Source organism: Cucurbita pepo, chromosome 11, assembly GCF_057944985.1.
Source record: "Cucurbita pepo subsp. pepo isolate OVF chromosome 11, ASM5794498v1, whole genome shotgun sequence".
NCBI lineage: Eukaryota > Viridiplantae > Streptophyta > Magnoliopsida > Cucurbitales > Cucurbitaceae > Cucurbita > Cucurbita pepo.
Window position 1 is genome coordinate 13105801 of NC_141808.1, and position 17452 is coordinate 13123252.

The 17452-nt window shown below is 39.0% G+C and overlaps 2 non-coding genes across 2 annotated transcripts; both read left to right on the forward strand.

The window, feature by feature from the left end:
- Positions 1 to 14147: 14147 nt before the first annotated feature.
- Positions 14148 to 14221, forward strand: TRNAV-AAC (transfer RNA valine (anticodon AAC)). Its single transcript has one exon. It is a non-coding gene; the product is annotated as a tRNA-Val (tRNA).
- Positions 14222 to 15086: 865 nt separating this feature from the next.
- Positions 15087 to 15160, forward strand: TRNAV-AAC (transfer RNA valine (anticodon AAC)). Its single transcript has one exon. It is a non-coding gene; the product is annotated as a tRNA-Val (tRNA).
- Positions 15161 to 17452: the final 2292 nt, after the last annotated feature.

Here is a 17452-nt window from a genome sequence, read left to right on the forward strand (position 1 = left end):
GCTTGTGCGACTGATGAAAGAACTCATCGAAAGAGAAGGCGATCCACCAATGTTATACGTGGACAACAAAGCTACGATCTCCCTGATAAAAAATCCAGTTTTGCACGACCGGAGCAAGCACATAGAAATTAGATTCCACTACTTCCGGGAATGTGCAGATCGGGGGCTCATGAAGATTGATATCATCCAAACAGAGGAACAACTTGGACACATCTTCACCAAATCTCAGGCGCGGTGAAATTTTAAGAACCTTGTTTCAGGATCGAAATTCAAACAATAGGGTAGATATACACATGTTTTTAGGAGATGGTTAGATAAATCTCTATTTTTTTATATTTAAAGTGATACCTATTTTTAGTTAGAGTGATCCTATTTTTAGTTAAAGCCACACAATTATTTCGAGTGGAATGGACAGTTAATTTTATTATTTTATTTTTAATTTAATTGTTATCATAGTATGAAAATATGAGATTATTAATCTAATCTTTAACAGTATATGGTTGACATACAAGAGGATTGTGTTCAAGTAATAATCTAAATAGTCTATAGTATATGGATAAGGTTGGGTGCCTTATCTTAGTAACACTATTGATATGGCTCACTTTGTAATCGTTACAAATGATTTTATCCAAATCGTTCACGTGGAGACATGCAAGTGGGGGTATCCTATACAATGAGTTTGTATAAGACTGTACCAAGAAATATTTAATCTCTATTTATAAATTCATTAATTGAGAAGATTAATATTTCACATGATCATATGTGACTCGATCTTAATCATGAGTGACTTATGAACTCCAGCCTGTGAGGGCTTGTCCTTTCATTTACATGGGTGAGAATGGTTCTTTTAGCCGATTCAATATGTCTACCATTTTGGGGATTTGACCAAATAGGGAATTGGGAACATAATATCATGGGATGAAATTCACTCCTTTCCACACAAGGAAAGTAGACGAATTGTTCTCTTAAGTACTAATTGCAGGACTTGAACAATGGGCCCCACCCTCTCATTGGCCTGAGAGGGACTTGGTTTGTGATTGGATCATGAAAAAATTGTTCATTAGAGAATTAATAATAGGTAAAACGGACTTTTGACCCAGCTGTAATTATGAACAACTAGTGAAGGATCGACTTGCTTGTAATGGTTATATCAATGGACATAACTTGTCCTACGGTGCATAAGAGTGCAACTCTACGTCTATAGTGGAGTGACCTATAATTAATGAATGGAAATTGATTAATTAAAGAGTTGAATTAATTAATTTTGTATCATTGGTGCTTATAATCTTAATCTGTAGGTCCATAAGTTCTCTTTCTAGCTCAAACGCTAAAAGGTTCAATTTATTTGAAAGAAAATTTGAAGTGTTCAAATTGATATTTAATATATTATATATATTAAATATAAAGGAGAAAATAAATTTAATTTGAAATGTCAAATTAATATTTAATATATGAGATATATTAAATAAATAGATAAAATAAATTTAATTTGAAATGTCAAATTAATATTTAATATATGAGATATATTAAATAAATAGAGAAAATATATTTAATTTGAAAGGTTCAAATTAATATTTAATATATTAAATTTGTTAAATAAAAATGGAGAAAAAATATATTAATTTGAAGGTTCAAATTAATATTTGATATATTAGATAATATTAAAAAAAAAAAATATTTATTGTATTTGATACATTTTCATACCTTAAATAAAAACATATTTAAAATTTGAATGAGATTCAAATTAATTAAATATATATTATAATATATTATAATATCTTAATATAATTTGTATAAGGTATCATATCCTAATATATTAAATACGCAAATATATTATTTGACAAATATTCTCTAAGAGTCCCTATAAATATGACTCTCGGGTTGAGCCAAAAAGATATACGATCTCTCTCACTTTCTCTAGAGAACGAAATTACATTTCCAGAGAATTCTCGAAACTCTCCTTCTCCAATCCCTTGATTTTCTTTCAAGAGGCTCCCACAAGCCTTGACCTTGTGCTCGAGTCATAATAAGGAAAATCTTGTGGAATGTTGAAGAACTTTTACATGGTTGGAATACTCAAAGGAGTCTTGCAAGCTAGGGTTTCTACAAAGGTACTCTTCTATTTATTGCTTTATTTTAATTCTTAATAAAAATCAAAACGGTTCTCAATGGTTCTGCTACATGGATGAAGAGTTCATTTCCTTCACGTTGAACTTCATCATCCCGCAAATTCCCGAGTCAAGCTCAAAAAAATGCAGACCTAGCCCCTACCTCTAGTTGTTCCTGAATTCAATCGGTTTCTAGCTTTGAGGGTTGCTTCTAACAGTTTTATGAATAGCTCTTTTTCCTTCAGTTCTTCGCAACCCCTACCAAGTGTTCATGAAAAGTCCTTGAGTGAAGCTCTAATTTGTAGCTTGATTTGAAAAACATGGTGTTTAGACGATTGAAGGCTGTTGGAAAAGCCTTGAGAAGATGGAAAATGAAAGATTCTGCATGGCCAAGCCTTAATGGATCGCCATCAAATTCGAGGATTTGGGATTGTTGTTCTTTGGTTGGAGTGATCTTGACAAGCTTCTCAAGTGTGTCTGAATCGAGGCCATGTCCATCAGTGAGAGCATCGAGAAGTTCTTGCCGAGTTATGTTGAGGGATTTAAGGATTATTGAATTATTTCTTGTCCTTCGGGAATCAAGAATTGAGATCAGTGCTCGTCCGCCATTGTTGAGGCCACTCTGCTCTATTGGCGATTTCTTGTTTGTGGCTACATACCCAAACAAAGCTTCTATAAGGTTGCCATTAAAGTTGAAGAACTGATATGAGATCAAAGAAGAGAGCAAAATCAAAATGAAATCTCTTTCAAATTGAATTATGATGGGTTTTACCTGAAAGAATCGCCATGAATCTTGTCCCACACCACAGGATGATCTACATCTCCGTTTCACAAGGAACCATACTCCACGTCCCTCTCCAAACGCCAACCTTCAGCCAGACGATCTCAGCCAACGCCCCCCAAGCTCCCAAGAAACACTTCAACAAAGAAACAGAAGAGAAAGAGAGGAATGAAGATCTTTTCAAACGACGTCGAAAACCTCCCTTCTGACCCTTATACTGAGTAAACCAACCAGGAAAAATCTCACCGACCTACGCCGTGGTGGTCGCCGTAGTCACCATTGGAGACGAAGTTCGAAATCAGATTTTTGAGAAACAAGATCTGCCTCCCCCGACGTCAAACAACCACGAAACTTCATGGGAGAGGAGGAGAAGCAAACAGAGAGGAAAGGAAAGAAAAATGATTTTAAAAGACATCGGAAACGTTGCGGGTAGAAGAGAGAAAATTCATCAGAAAATCATGCAGAGACCCAATTCGAACCCGAGGTCCAGCACGGAAGCCCGCGGGCCAAAATCCAACGGCCTAGCAACTAGAGATCGTTCTAGTATGAGAACCCCGCAGCCCAAAATCTGGCCTGCAGCCAAACGCTCCTGTGGCCCAGCTCATGAACGGAAGCCCAACAACCCATGCCTGCAGCCAATGACCCACGAGACAACCCGAACCGGCCTTGAAATCCTCAGATGAAGGATTATTGTGTCAGGGATGCCTATGTGTCCAACAATAGAAGAGTTAAGAAAAGAGATATTAACAGAGGCACACAACTCTCCATTTGACATGCACCCAGGAGGTGTACTAAGATGTACCAAGATTTAAAACAACACTTCTAGTGTTGGAGCATGAAGAGAGACGTAGTCGAGCTTGGTTAGTGTAAGCTTGTGACCCAAACAAATGGACAAATAGAGTGCCTAAATCAAATCTTAGAAGACATACTACGCGCATGCGTATTTGACTTTAAGGGAAGTTGGAATTCCAAGCCACTATTGGAATGACACCATTTAGAACATGGGAAACGGTGCAGGTCCCCACTAGGTTGGGATGAACTAGGTGAGAGAGAGCTAGTAGGACCCAAGCTGGTTCGAGTCACCAATGAGGCTATCCAGAAAATCCAAGCGAGGATGCGTACCAGCTCAAAGTAGACAGAAAAGCTACGTCGATGTAAGGCGTAGAAACTTAGAGTTTGAGATAGGGGATCTAGTATTCGTAAAGATGGCACTCATGAAAGGTGTCTGATGTTCGGACGTAAGGGCAAGTTAAGTCCTAGATTTATTGGACCTTTTAAGAGTGCACGATGTAGTTCATGTGTCAATGCTAAGTAAATACATGATTGACCCTATACACATAATAGCCTACGAGCCTCTCCAACTCATCGGAGATTTGAGTTACGAGGAAAAACTAATAAGAATTTTAACCCGAGAAGTGAAAGCACTACACAACAGCGACATTGCGTTCGTTAAGGTGTTGTGGCAGAGCCACCACACTGAGGAGGCCACGTGGAATCATGAGGACGAAATAAAAAAAAAATACCACAAGTTAGTATAAGAGTTTGAGACTTTCGAGGACGAAAGTTTTTTTTAGGGGTATATAATGTAACCAATCGGAAAATTAAAAAAAGCAAAAAGAAAAACCCAATTGCTAGAAACTCGCGAGTTTTCCACTCACCGGCGTATTTTTTGGATTCATCAAGGAACGACGCTCCACGTCCCTCTCCAAACGCTAACCTTCAACCAAACGATCCTCATCCAACGCCCCGAAGCTCCCCAGAACACATACAACAAAGGAACAGGAGAGGGAGAGAAAACGGAGATCTTTTCCGACGACATCGAAAACCTTCATTCTGACCCCAATACAAGTAAACCAACCAGGAAAACCCTCACCGGGCTTAGCACTCCACTCAGAGCAGATCTACGTCGTGGTGGTCGTCATATTTACCGTTGGAGAAGGAGTTCAAAATCATATTTTTGAGAAACGAGATCCGCCTCTCCTGACGTCCAACAACCATGAAACTTCGTGGGAGAGAGGAGGAGAAGCAATCAGGGAGGAAAGGGAAGAAAAAGGACGAAAAAAAACGTCGGAAACGTTGTAGGCAATAGAGAGAAAATCCATCGAAAAATCGCGCAAGGAGTTGGGCGAAGAAGAAAGGATCCGTCGGATTAGGTCGGACCCGATTCGAACCCAAGGCCCAGCACGTAAGGCCGTGACCTAAAATTAGTCGGTCCAGTAGCCAAAGACTAGTCAAGCCCGTAACCTATCTCCAGCCCATTTGTAGAACCCAAAGCCGAAGTTCCCTTGGCCCAGCCAATTCACTCTACAGCCAAATGCGTCAGCGGCCCATCCTGGGAACAGAATCCCAACAGCCCACACCTGCAGCCAACGACCCGTGAGCCAACCCAAACCTGCGACTTTGACCGACCTCGACCTGACGGCACCTGCACTACGTGGCGCGTACTGTTGCAGCCACATGGCACCCAGCAGCACAGACACGCCCTCGGCTTGGCTCGGCGTAAACGGCTCACGGCGACGCTCCGACGGCTCCTCTGACAACTCCTCTAGCAGCTCTTAGGCTTATCCGGCTCGACTTTTAATTTTTGATCCGATTGTCACCGTTCTGACACTCTCAAACTTGTTTTGGGTCCCGTTTAAGGTAATTGAGGTCGTTTTTAGAGTCGTATTTCACATTGTTAGTTGGATTATTAATTTGGATTTTAATATAACACATGTGGAAGCAATTTGGATTTTAGGCACTCTTAGAACATCAATTATAGTAAATAACTAGCATGTTCACGAGTATTAAAACTCGAGATGTTTGAGTACTAACCTTTTGTAATTCAAATTTCTTTTTCCTCACGAACCGGTTTCGAATCAAATTCCTTTTTCCTCACGAACCAGTTTCGAACCACCACTAGTGTCTTCTCCACTATTCTCCGACCTTAGAACGGGATTGTGGAATTCGGTGAGTAACTAAACTTAGGAGGGATTTAGTATATATAAAAAGAGAGTTTGTGAGAGTTTTTTCAAGGTTTTTTTTCAAGGGAGAAATTCCACGTACCTTGATCACTCTATTTATAGAGTCATATTTGCATGTTCATGCAAATTTGAGATCAACAAATTTTGACACTCAAAATTCCACTCAAATGTTTTGGATTATGTGGCAAGCATGCAAGTTTGAGTTAACTAAATAACCAAAGGTTGACACTCCAAATTCCACTCAAATTTGTGGGGTTTATTTGGCAAGCATGCAAGTTTGGTTAAACCAAATTTTGACACCTCAGAATTTCACTAACTCAAACCTACATTTTTCAATGAAGTGAAGTCAACATTTTGACTTTCTTCCTTTTAATTCAACAATTAATTTGAATAATTAATTTCAAATTAAAGTAATATTAAAGGATTAATTAAACTATTTAATTAATATTTAATATTAATTCAAATGTCAATCCCAATCAATTCCGACACATATTTGATTAAAATATTTAAATCTTATTTAAATATCTTCGATTCTCTCTTTTTGTTTAATTCACAAAAGTGCGGTTAAATATATCGTATATATGTAGCGCATATTCCCTAATTTGAATTCGAACACTTCGAACTCACTCGGCACACTATTCTATGGTTTAGTTCGATATGAGCTAGCAGAGGGACCTAATGGACCTATAGATCATGGGCTCCAACGATCCAAGATTAACCGGTTAAACTCATTAACCTTGTTAACCAACATTCGTTAACTACTAGGACACTCCACTATAGCCTAGTAGTTGCACTCCCCTCACTATAGATATATTTCTGTCCAATTGATATAACCATGATTAGTAAGTCGAACCTTCACAGGTTATTCGTAACTAAAGTTGGGTTAATTTACCGTTTTACCCCTAAAGTTACTTCTTGTTCCTTAAGTCCCACTGATCCTCTAATGAACAATTGATTTGTGGTCCAACCACCAAACCTAATTCCTGGGAGCCGCCTGAGCGTCATCGGAGGGAGCCCGAGCCATTTGTACCGAGCCGAGTCGAGGGATCGCCTGCGCTGATGTGTGACATGTGGCAGCAGCAGAGCGAGCCACGTCGTGCGGTAGCGTCGGGTCGCAGTCCGGTTCGGGTCGTGGTCCAGGTCGCGGGCTGCAGAAGGCTACTAGGCCAAGACTAATCGTTGGGCCTCGGCTTACTTGGCTGGGCCACAAGTGTTTGGGTTGCAGGCCGGCTCGATTGGACTGTGGGTCTGGTCTCGGGTTGGTTCAACTGAACCGTAGCTTCTAGGCTAGTTTGAGGTTTGGGCCGCTATAGTTGGGCTGGGCCAAAGGCAGAGGCCGAAGGAAGGAATGGGCTGGCTCTCTCGAGTTTTGGGTTCGAGTTGACCCGGATCCGTGGATCTCGTCTTCCTTACCCAACTTCGACCGATTTTCTGGCGAGTTTTCTCTATCCTTCCCGCGGTGTATCCGTTGACGATTTCGGTCCTCTTTCTTCCTTTTCCTCTTTATTTGTCGTCCTTCTTTCTTTTCTGTGAGTTTTGCGGTCTAAAAGTTTCTAAAACCACAGATCTAAGAACGATTAGGAAAATCCAATTTTTAAACCACGGTTACCGACGACAGCGCTTACGATAAAGCACAAAACGCACCTTGAGTTATTGTGCTTTCATTAGGGATCCTTCTCGTGGTGGTAACTAATCGTTTGGTGCCAATTTTCGGGTGGTTTGGGGCTCGTCGGAGAAATTGGAAACTCGCCGACGTTTATTCGAAATCTCTCTCTCGTATTTTCTTTCTTTTCTCCCTTTGCAGGTATTTTGATAGGTGCTGGGAGTCGTGGGCTGAAGGCTGGGCATGGTGTGGCCGTCGTATCGCGTGACGTCTGCGAAACTCAGCGGTCGCCGGAAAACTCGCGAGTTTTCCGGCGACTGAGTGTTTTTTTTTCTTTTCCGGGTCGTTACACTGCGACTCGACAATAGCCCATTTGTAAAATGCGAAGTCCAAGTTCCCTCGGCCCAACCAAACACTCCATTGGCCCAACCCGCGAACGGAAGCCCAACAGCCCACGCCTGCAGCCAATGACCCGCGAGACAACCTGAACGCGTGACCCGAATTGGCCTCGAAATCTCAGATTAAGGATTATTGTGTCATGGATGCTTATGTGTCCAACAATAGAAGAGTTAAGAAAAGAGATATTGATGGAGGCACACAACTCGTCATTTGACATGCACCCAGGAGGTACTAAGATGTTCCAAGATTTAAAACAACACTTCTGGTGAAGAAGCATGAAGAGAGACATAGCCGAGCTTGTTAGTGTGAGTTTGTGACCCAAACAAATGGACAAACAGAGCGCTTAAACCAAATCTTAAAGGACATACTACACGCTTGCGTATTTGACTTTAAGGAAAGTTAGGATTCCAATCCACCCATTTGGGACGAAGTAAGTGAGAGAGAGCTAGTAGGACTCGAGCTGGTTCGAGTCACCAATGAGGCTATCTAGAAAATTCGAGCGAAGTTGCGTATCGACTCAAAGTAGACAGAAAAGCTACGTTGATGTAAGGCGTAGAAACTTAGAGTTCGAGATAGGGGATCTAGTATTCCTAAAGGTGGCACTCATGAAAGGTGTCTTGAGGTTTGGACGTAACGGCAAGTTAAGTCCTAGATTTATTGGACCTATTAAGAGTGCACGATGTAGTTCACGTGTCAATGCTAAGTAAATACCTGATGGACCCTATACACATAATAGGCTACAAGCCTCTCCAACTCAACAGAGATTGAGTTACGAGGAAAAACCAATAAGAATTTTAACCCGAGAAGTGAAAGCACTACACAACAGTGACAATTCGTCCGTTAAGGTGTTGTGGCCGAGCCACCACACTGAGGAGGCCACGTAGGAGCATGAGGACGAAATAAGAGAAAAATACTCCAAGTTAGTACAAGAGTTTGAGACTTTCGAGGATGAAAGTTCTTTTTAGGGGTATATAATGTAACGAATCGGAAAATTAAAAAAAAAAAAAAAAAGAAAAACCCAGTTGCTAGAAAACTCGCAAGTTTTCCAGCGACCGGCATGTTTTCTGGATTCATCAAGGAACAACGCTCCACGTCCGTCTCCAAACGCCAACCTTCAACAAAACGATCCACATCCAACGCCCCAAAGCTCCCCAGAAACACAATACAACAAAGAAATAAAAGAGAGAGAGAGAGAAACGGAGATCTTTTCTGGCAACATCGAAAACCTTCATTCTGACCCCAATACAAGTAAACCAACCAGGAAAACCCTCACCAGGCTTAGCACGTTCACTCAGAGAAGATCTACCTCGTCGTGGTCGTCGTATTTACCGTCGGAGATGGAGTTCAAAATAAGATTTTTGAGAAACGAGATCCGCCTCTCCCGACGTCCAAGAACCACGAGAGAAGCAAATAGAGAGGAAAGGGAAGAAAAAGGATGGAAAAAGACGTTGGAAACGTTGTGGTGAATAGAGAGAAAATCCGTCAAAAAATCACGCAAGGAGTCGGGCGAAGAAGAAAGGATCCGTCGGATCCAGGTCGGACCTGATTCGAATCCAGCCCATTTGTAGAACCTGAAGCCAAAGTTTCCTCAACCCAGCCAATTCGCTCTGCAGCCGAACGCGTCCGCGACCCATCTCGGGAACAGAAGCCCAGCAGCCAACACTTGTAGCCAACGACCTGGGAGCCAACCCAAACCCGCGACTCTAATCGACCTCGACCCGATGCCACCTGTACTACGTGGCGCGTCCTGCTACAGCCACATGGCACCCAGCGGCACAGACGCACCCTCGGCTTCACTCGGCGTAAAGGGCTCGCGACGATGCTCCTCCGGCTCCTCCGGCAGCTCCTTTGGCGGCTCCTAGGCTTATCTAGCTCAACTTTCAATTTTTGATCCAATTATCGCCGTTCTAACCCTCTCGAACCTATTTTGGGCAGCGTTTAAGGTCATTGAGGCCATTTTAGAGCCGTATTTCACATTATTAATTGGATTATTAAATAAAATGTGAAATACTAACAAAAGGTGACTAATGGTGAGATAGGAAGCGAACCCCGACAACCTTTGGAGAAGATCTCGAGGAACGGGAGCTTATGTTAATTAAATTAGGAAATGCTTCGGCTAAGACCAACTAAGTAAGTGGCCTTACTACAGGATAGACTAGAAATTGTATGAGTTATGATGATGTATAAGTTGTATCGTATGATGCGGTATCCTAGTATATGTTGATGTTTGAGTATATGATGATGGATGAGTCTATGATGATGTATGAGTTATAATGATGTATGAGTTATGATGATGTATGAGTTATGATGATGTATGATTGTTAGTTCTGGAATTACTTTTTTTTTTTTTTTTGTTCCAGAACTACCATCCATTTTCTTTGTTGGTTCTGGAATTACCATCCTCATCTCATCCATTTTTTTTGTTCTAGAATTACAATCCCTTTTCTTTATTCTCGAATTACCATCCATTTTCTTCATGGGTTCTAGAATTACCCTCCATTTTCTCTCTATTCTAGAATTATCATCCCTTCTCTTTGTTGGTTCTGGAATTACCATCCATTTTCTTTATTCTATAATTACCATCAATTTTCTCTGTTCTAGAATTACTATTCATTTTCTTTGTTGGTTATGGAATTACCATCATATCCTTATCTTTGTTGGTTTTGGAATTACCATCTCATCTCTTTTCTTTGTTGGTTTCCTTTTTTTTTTAGTTCTCGAATTACCATCATATCCCTTATCTTTGTTGGTTCTGAAATTACCATCTCATTCTTTTTCTTTGTTGGTTCTGGAAAAAGAACCATCCATCCCTTTTCTTAGTTGGTTCCGGAAAAAGAACCATTACATCCCTTTTTTCTTTGTTGGTTTCGAAATTACATTTTCTCCTTTTTCTTTGTTGGTTCTAGAATTACCTTTTTCCCATTTTCTTTGTTGGTTGTTGGTTGTTTGCCTACAACAGCCCCATCTCTTCCTTTTTCTTTGTTGTGAAATTCCACCCTTGTTTGCCCCATCCCTTTTCTTGGTTCAGAAATTCCATTTGTTTGCCAACAACCGCCCAATCCCTTTTCTTGCCAATAGCAGCCCCAATCCATTTTCTTGGTTCTAGAATTCCATTTGGTTTGCTAGCAACCGCCCCAATCCCTTTTCTTGCCCACAATAGTCCCATCCATTTTCCTTTGTTTGCCAACAACTGCCCCCTTTTCTTTTGTTTCCCAACAACAACAGCCCCATCCCTTCTCCATCCCTTTTCCTTTGTTTGCCAGTAACAACAACCCCATCTCTTTTCCTTTGTTTGCGAGCAGGAATAGTCCCACCCCTTCCCCATCATCCCTTTCTCCTTTGTTTGTCAGCAACAACAGCCTCATCCCTTCCCAATCCCTTTTCTTTTGTTTGCGCAACAGCCCCATCCATTTTCCTTTGTTTGCCATCCCTTCCTCCTTTGTTTGCGAGCAACAACAGCCTCATCCCTTCCCTATCTCTTTTCCTTTGTTTGCCAGCAACAACAGCCCCATCCCTTCCCCCCATCATTTTTTCTTTGTTTGCCAGCAACAACAGCCCCAACCTTTCCCCATCCCTTTACCTTTGTTTGCCGGCAACAGTCCTATCCCTTTTTCTTTGTTTGCCTGCAACAGCCCCATTCCTTTTCCTTAAACATAATAAAATAATGGATGAACTAATACCCTCTCATGAAGAGTAGAACTTGTCTAGCACCTTAGACCACACTCAGTCATCTTGACCATTTGTTAACAAAATAATTTTCACTCTACACAACTCTTAAGTTAATTCTTGAGTTGTTCTAACCCATAATATTAAGGGACTTGAACTAGAAGCATATTAAAATCTTTCTAATACTTCAGGCAGCCCTTAAAAAAAAATTAGGTAATTAAATTCACTTATTTTATTTTATAGAATATTTAGATTTTAAAAGTTTCAATTTCATCTTCACACAACTTAATATTATTATGTATTTCATGAAACGCTTAAATATAGCTCATCCTATTCAAATATAATATCCTTATCTTTTAAAAAATTGTTATGAGTGCAATACAAAATGCATCCTCAAATAATTTCAAAATTCTCTTTTTTCTTAGTGAAGTCAGCATTTCAAAAGTTGCATTGATGTTCAAATCTGCTTTACACTCTATTGTTATGATCTATTTAAGTTGCATTAATCATTTGGTCACGATTATTTCAAGGTTATGATTTTTTAATTCTTTTTTCGAATAGAATAACCCCAACATGCTAATTTAATTCATAATCTCTCTAATCACAACATAAAATAGAGAAGAGTAACACACTAACAACACTTTCTTTTAAAAGTAGAGAATAATGACATTATAGAACACAAAGACAACAAAAATAAAAAAAACACATTTGGGAGGGGATGACTTGTGAACCAGTTACTTAGGAGCAACAAGAAGGGTCATGCAAGACTAAGAGGGCAATTGATGCTCATAAAATTGGCACAATCAAAATTGTCATCTATTAAAAATTTGTTGTTCAATTTTAAGTTTGTTCTATGAACATGCGATTTTAAGTTAGTTGTTCTAAGAACAGAAGATTTTAAGTTTGTTCTATGAACCTACTATTTTAAGTTTGTTGTATGAACATGAGATTTTAAGTTGTTGTTCTAGGGACATGATTTTAAGTTTGTTTGGGAACAAGTTGTTTTAAGTTTGTTCTAGTAATAGAGAATTTTAAGTTTGTTCTAGAAAATGGATTTTAAATTTCTTCTAATTTAGAACTATTTTAATTATGAGTGTATATCTTAGGTATGTTTTTTTCTTTTTTTCCTTGGTTAAATTTAATAGGAGTTGACTTGAGCCGGGTGAATTAAAATAAGTATTTTATTTTATTTTAAAAGAAAAAAAATAATAATATAAATGATATCTTGTCTTCCCTGCTCTTCACCGCACCCAATCCTTTCCCACTCTTCTTACATTTGAAACCACTCCAACACTAGTTCATATCTTTTTTTTTCTCTCATCTCCATTCCAAACTTAACTCATTTTGTTTTTTTTGTTTCTTTTATCTCGATTTAACGATGGAGGTTATGTGGCGTCTTCGGCCGAAGACTCTACTCCGATTTAAGTCCGTTTACAAGTCTTGGTACGCTCTAACATTTCTCAAATTCTTGTAAACATAAATGCATTTTACACAAGCCTGTGGTGCCGAAAAACGCTGGAAAAGAGGAAATTATGTCCTTTATCCTCAATTTTTCCCTCGATTCATCTATGTTCGTTATAGATCTCGATTTTTCAAATAATGAGAATTCACAGTATTTTGAAATCTAAGGATATTCCCATGACTAAGTTTGTGTTGCCGTGGGATATTTTCCTTTGTAACCTATTATAATAATATATTTTTTAATTAATATTTGAATCATAATAATTTTAGTTTTAAATTAGTATTTATTTAAATTTATACTTATAATATTAAGATCTTAATATAAATTTATGCATATAGTATATAAAAAAAATTAGTATAATTTATACCTATCTACTATAATATAATATATATATAAATTATACTAATATTTTTTTACAAAAAAATCTCACCAAAGTTCATTTCACACGAGTCTTTTTGTAAGTATATAGGGAGTAATTGTTGGGTTAAAATACATTTTAAGTTTGTTCTAGGAGCAAGTGATTTTAAGTTTGATTCAAGAATAGGTGCTTTTTAGTTTATTGTAAGAACATCTGATTTTATATTTGTTCTAATAACAGTAATTTGATAGGTGCTTTTATATTTGTTTGTTTTAAGAACATGAGATTTTATGTTTGTTCTACAAAGATTGTAAGTTTGTTCTAAGAACGTATTTTAAGTTTGTTCTTGGATTTTGAGTTTGTTCTAAGAACCCCAATTTTAAGTTTGTTGTATGAACAAATAATTTAAGTTTGTACTACCAAAAGGGATTTTAAGTTTGTTCTATGAACAAGTTATTTTAAGTTTGATCTAAGAATAGGTGATTTTTAGTTTGTTTTAGAAACATGTGGTTTTATGTTTGTTGTAGGAACATGAAATTTTAAGTTTGTTGTTTTACAAACAAAGATTTTAAGTTTGTATTTATATTATATAAATTTATACCTATAGTATTAAGATCTTAATATAAATTAATATTTTAAAAAAATTAGAATAATTTATACCTATCAACAAACAAGAGATTTTAAGTTTATTGTTCTAAGTTTGTGAACAAATAATTTAAGTTTGTACTACCACGGGCTTTTCTTTAGGCATTAGAAAGTTTGGGCTTAACTCTATAGTTTGGCTGACCTTCTGGTGAGGCTTCCAACGGTGTCGTGGTGTAGTTGGTTATCACGTCAGTCTAACACACTGAAGGTCTCAAGTTCAAGTCTGGGCGACGCCATCTTTGCAGTTTTTATTTTTATAATAATAATCTGGATTCATTTTGGACCTCTACGAGAAAGTTTAAGAGCCTTCGAGCTTGGTAAGCCCGGGAACCGTGCCCTCGAACACGCATTGATTCATTTTAGACCTCTACGTGAAAGTTTAAGAGCCTTGGAGCTTATAGGCCCGAGAACCGTGCCATCGAACACACATTGAGCATGTAATTAATTGTTTGGACTTTTATTGAAGAAATACGTGTACGAATCAACAAGGACTAGGGTGGAATGATTGTGAGCACGTCATATGCTGGATTTAGCCAAGAAATTTATGAACTCAACTTAGTATCAGAGGTCTAGGTTGATTGGTCCAACAGACGGTTTTTGCTAGACGAAGAGTCATTGAGTCTTTCGTTACGTGATTTTCGAGGCTTCAAATCTCGAACGGTGACGAAAATGAAACTAAAAGTAAAATTCAATTAAACATTTAGATAATGCAATTTAAAATCAAACAACACCTCGACTAGAACAAATTGAAAGGCAACACAAACAAGTGTAGTTAAAATTTGTTACAAACGGAGAAAGAGTTCGGGATACTGTTTCGAACGAAATATAAAAGACCCCAAGTACACAAACCGGGTCGACACTCATAAACGACCCTCAAGTGACAATGCAGCTCTCGAACGCGCCCCCACCTCGAGCGACAGTTAGCGAAGACCTGAAAAAGAAATCTAAAATGCGGTGAGTAAAAAAGTACTCGGTAAGCAGCCTACTTGTAGGCTGTCATCGCATCCAGTTCCTGGTAGGTTTCCACGGGCTTTTCTTTAGGCTCTAGGAAGTTTGGGCTTAACTCTATAGTTTGGCTGACCTTCTGGTGAGGCTTCCAACGGTGTCGTGGTGTAGTTGGTTATCACGTCAGTCTAACACACTGAAGGTCTCCAGTTCAAGTCTGGGCGACGCCATCTTTGCAGTTTTTATTTTTATAATAATAATCTGGATTCATTTTGGACCTCTACGAGAAAGTTTAAGAGCCTTCGAGCTTGGTAAGCCCGGGAACCGTGCCCTCGAACACGCATTGATTCATTTTAGACCTCTACGTGAAAGTTTAAGAGCCTTGGAGCTTATAGGACCGAGAACCGTGCCCTCGAACACACATTGAGCATGTAATTAATTGTTTGGACTTTTATTGAAGAAATACGTGTTTGAATCAACAAGGACTAGGGTGGAATGATTGTGAGCACGTCATATGCTGGATTTAGCCAAGAAATTTATGAACTCAACTTAGTATCAGAGGTCTAGGTTGATTGGTCCAACAGACGGCTTTTGCTAGACGAAGAGTCATTGAGTCTTTCGTTACGTGATTTTCGAGGCTTCAAATCTCGAACCGTGACAAAAATGAAACTAAAAGTAAAATTAAATTAAACATTTAGATAATGCAATTTAAAATCAAACAACACCTCGACTAGAACAAATTGAAAGGCAACACAAACAAGTGTTGTTAAAATTTGTTACAAACGGAGAAAGAGTTCGGGATATTGTTTCGAACGAAATATAAAAGACCCGAAGTACACAAACCTGGTCGACACTCTTAAACAACCCTCAAGTGACAATGCAGCTCTCGAACGCTCCCCCACCTCGAGCGACAGTTAGCGAAGACCTGAAAAAGAAATCTAAAATGCGGTGAGTAAAAAAGTACTCGGTAAGCAGCCTACTTGTAGGCTGTCATCGCATCCAGTTCCTGGTAGGTTTCCACGGGCTTTTCTTTAGGCTCTAGGAAGTTTGGGCTTAACTCTATAGTTTGGCTGACCTTTTGGTAAGGCTTCCAACGGTGTCGTGGTGTAGTTGGTTGTCACGTCAGTCTAACACACTGAAGGTCTCCAGTTCAAGTCTGGGCGATGCAATCTTTGCAATTTTTATTTTTATAATAATAATCTGGATTCATTTTGGACCTCTACGAGAAAGTTTAAGAGCCTTGGAGCTTATATGCCCGAGAACCGTGCCCGAGAACACACATTGAGCATGTAATTAATTGTTTGGATTTTTATTGAAGAAATACGTGTACGAATCAACAAGGACTAGGGTGGAATGATTGTGAGCACGTCATATGCTGGATTTAGCCAAGAAATTTATGAATTCAACTTAGAAAGTTTAAGAGCCTTGGAGCTTATATGCCCGAGAACCGTGCCCTCGAACACACATTGAGCATGTAATTAATTGTTTGGATTTTTATTGAAGAAATACGTGTACGAATCAACAAGGACTAGGGTGGAATGATTGTGAGCACGTCATATGCTGGATTTAGCCAAGAAATTTATGAACGCAACTTAGTATCAGAGGTCTAGGTTGATTGGTCCAACAGACAGTTTTTGCTAGACGAAGAGTCATTGAGTCTTTCGTTACGTGATTTTCGAGGCTTCAAATCTCGAACCGTGACGAAAATAAAACCAAAAGTAAAATTAAATTAAGCATTAAGATAATGCAATTTAAAATATAGAAATATGTATGATACGTAAATTGAAAATGAGAATGACATGTAAGCATGGAACGTGACAAGGGTGGTTATGTTCATTAATGTTAGATGTTGAAGTAATGGGGACCTCATGCATTATGTGTGTTCATGCATATATGGGGATACCCCTATCCCATCACGAGGGTACGGACGCGTACATCCAAGGGCAGGACAACGACTGTTATGCATTGCGTAGCGCTGCCGCGACGATTACTAGTTCTAACAAGTTCTAGCATAAGGAGCTCCCAGAGTATGCCCACCGGATAAGGAAAGTGGCCCAGCGGTGTGCGTACTAGCTGGTGAGCCCATACTCGCACGTACTGGCTGTGTGTAGAGTATATGGTACACGTACAAAGTTTACCCGTTAGGACAGCACCGTAGGGAAAACGAAAAAAAAAGATAGGTCCCATCATATCATTGCATGTGTTTGTTGCATAACCCCGATAGGAGACCACTTACTGAGTATTCTAGAAATACTCAAGCCTCGTGCTACTTTACTTTTTTAGATAAGGGCAAGTCACCCATGTGACATCGACGGCGACATTGAACACCCCGGGACCGTAGCACATGCATAGGGTAGTTGTTTTTCCATTGTGTAGTCTAGGTTGAATTCAGTTTGCATCATTAGTATAGGTTAGCATTGGTTGAATTGTATTTGCATAATAAACCTTAGGGTAGAGTAAGACATTCATTTCAGTTTTGTTTCTTTTCCTTTATTTCAATATTGTTCTTTTTCCTTTATTTC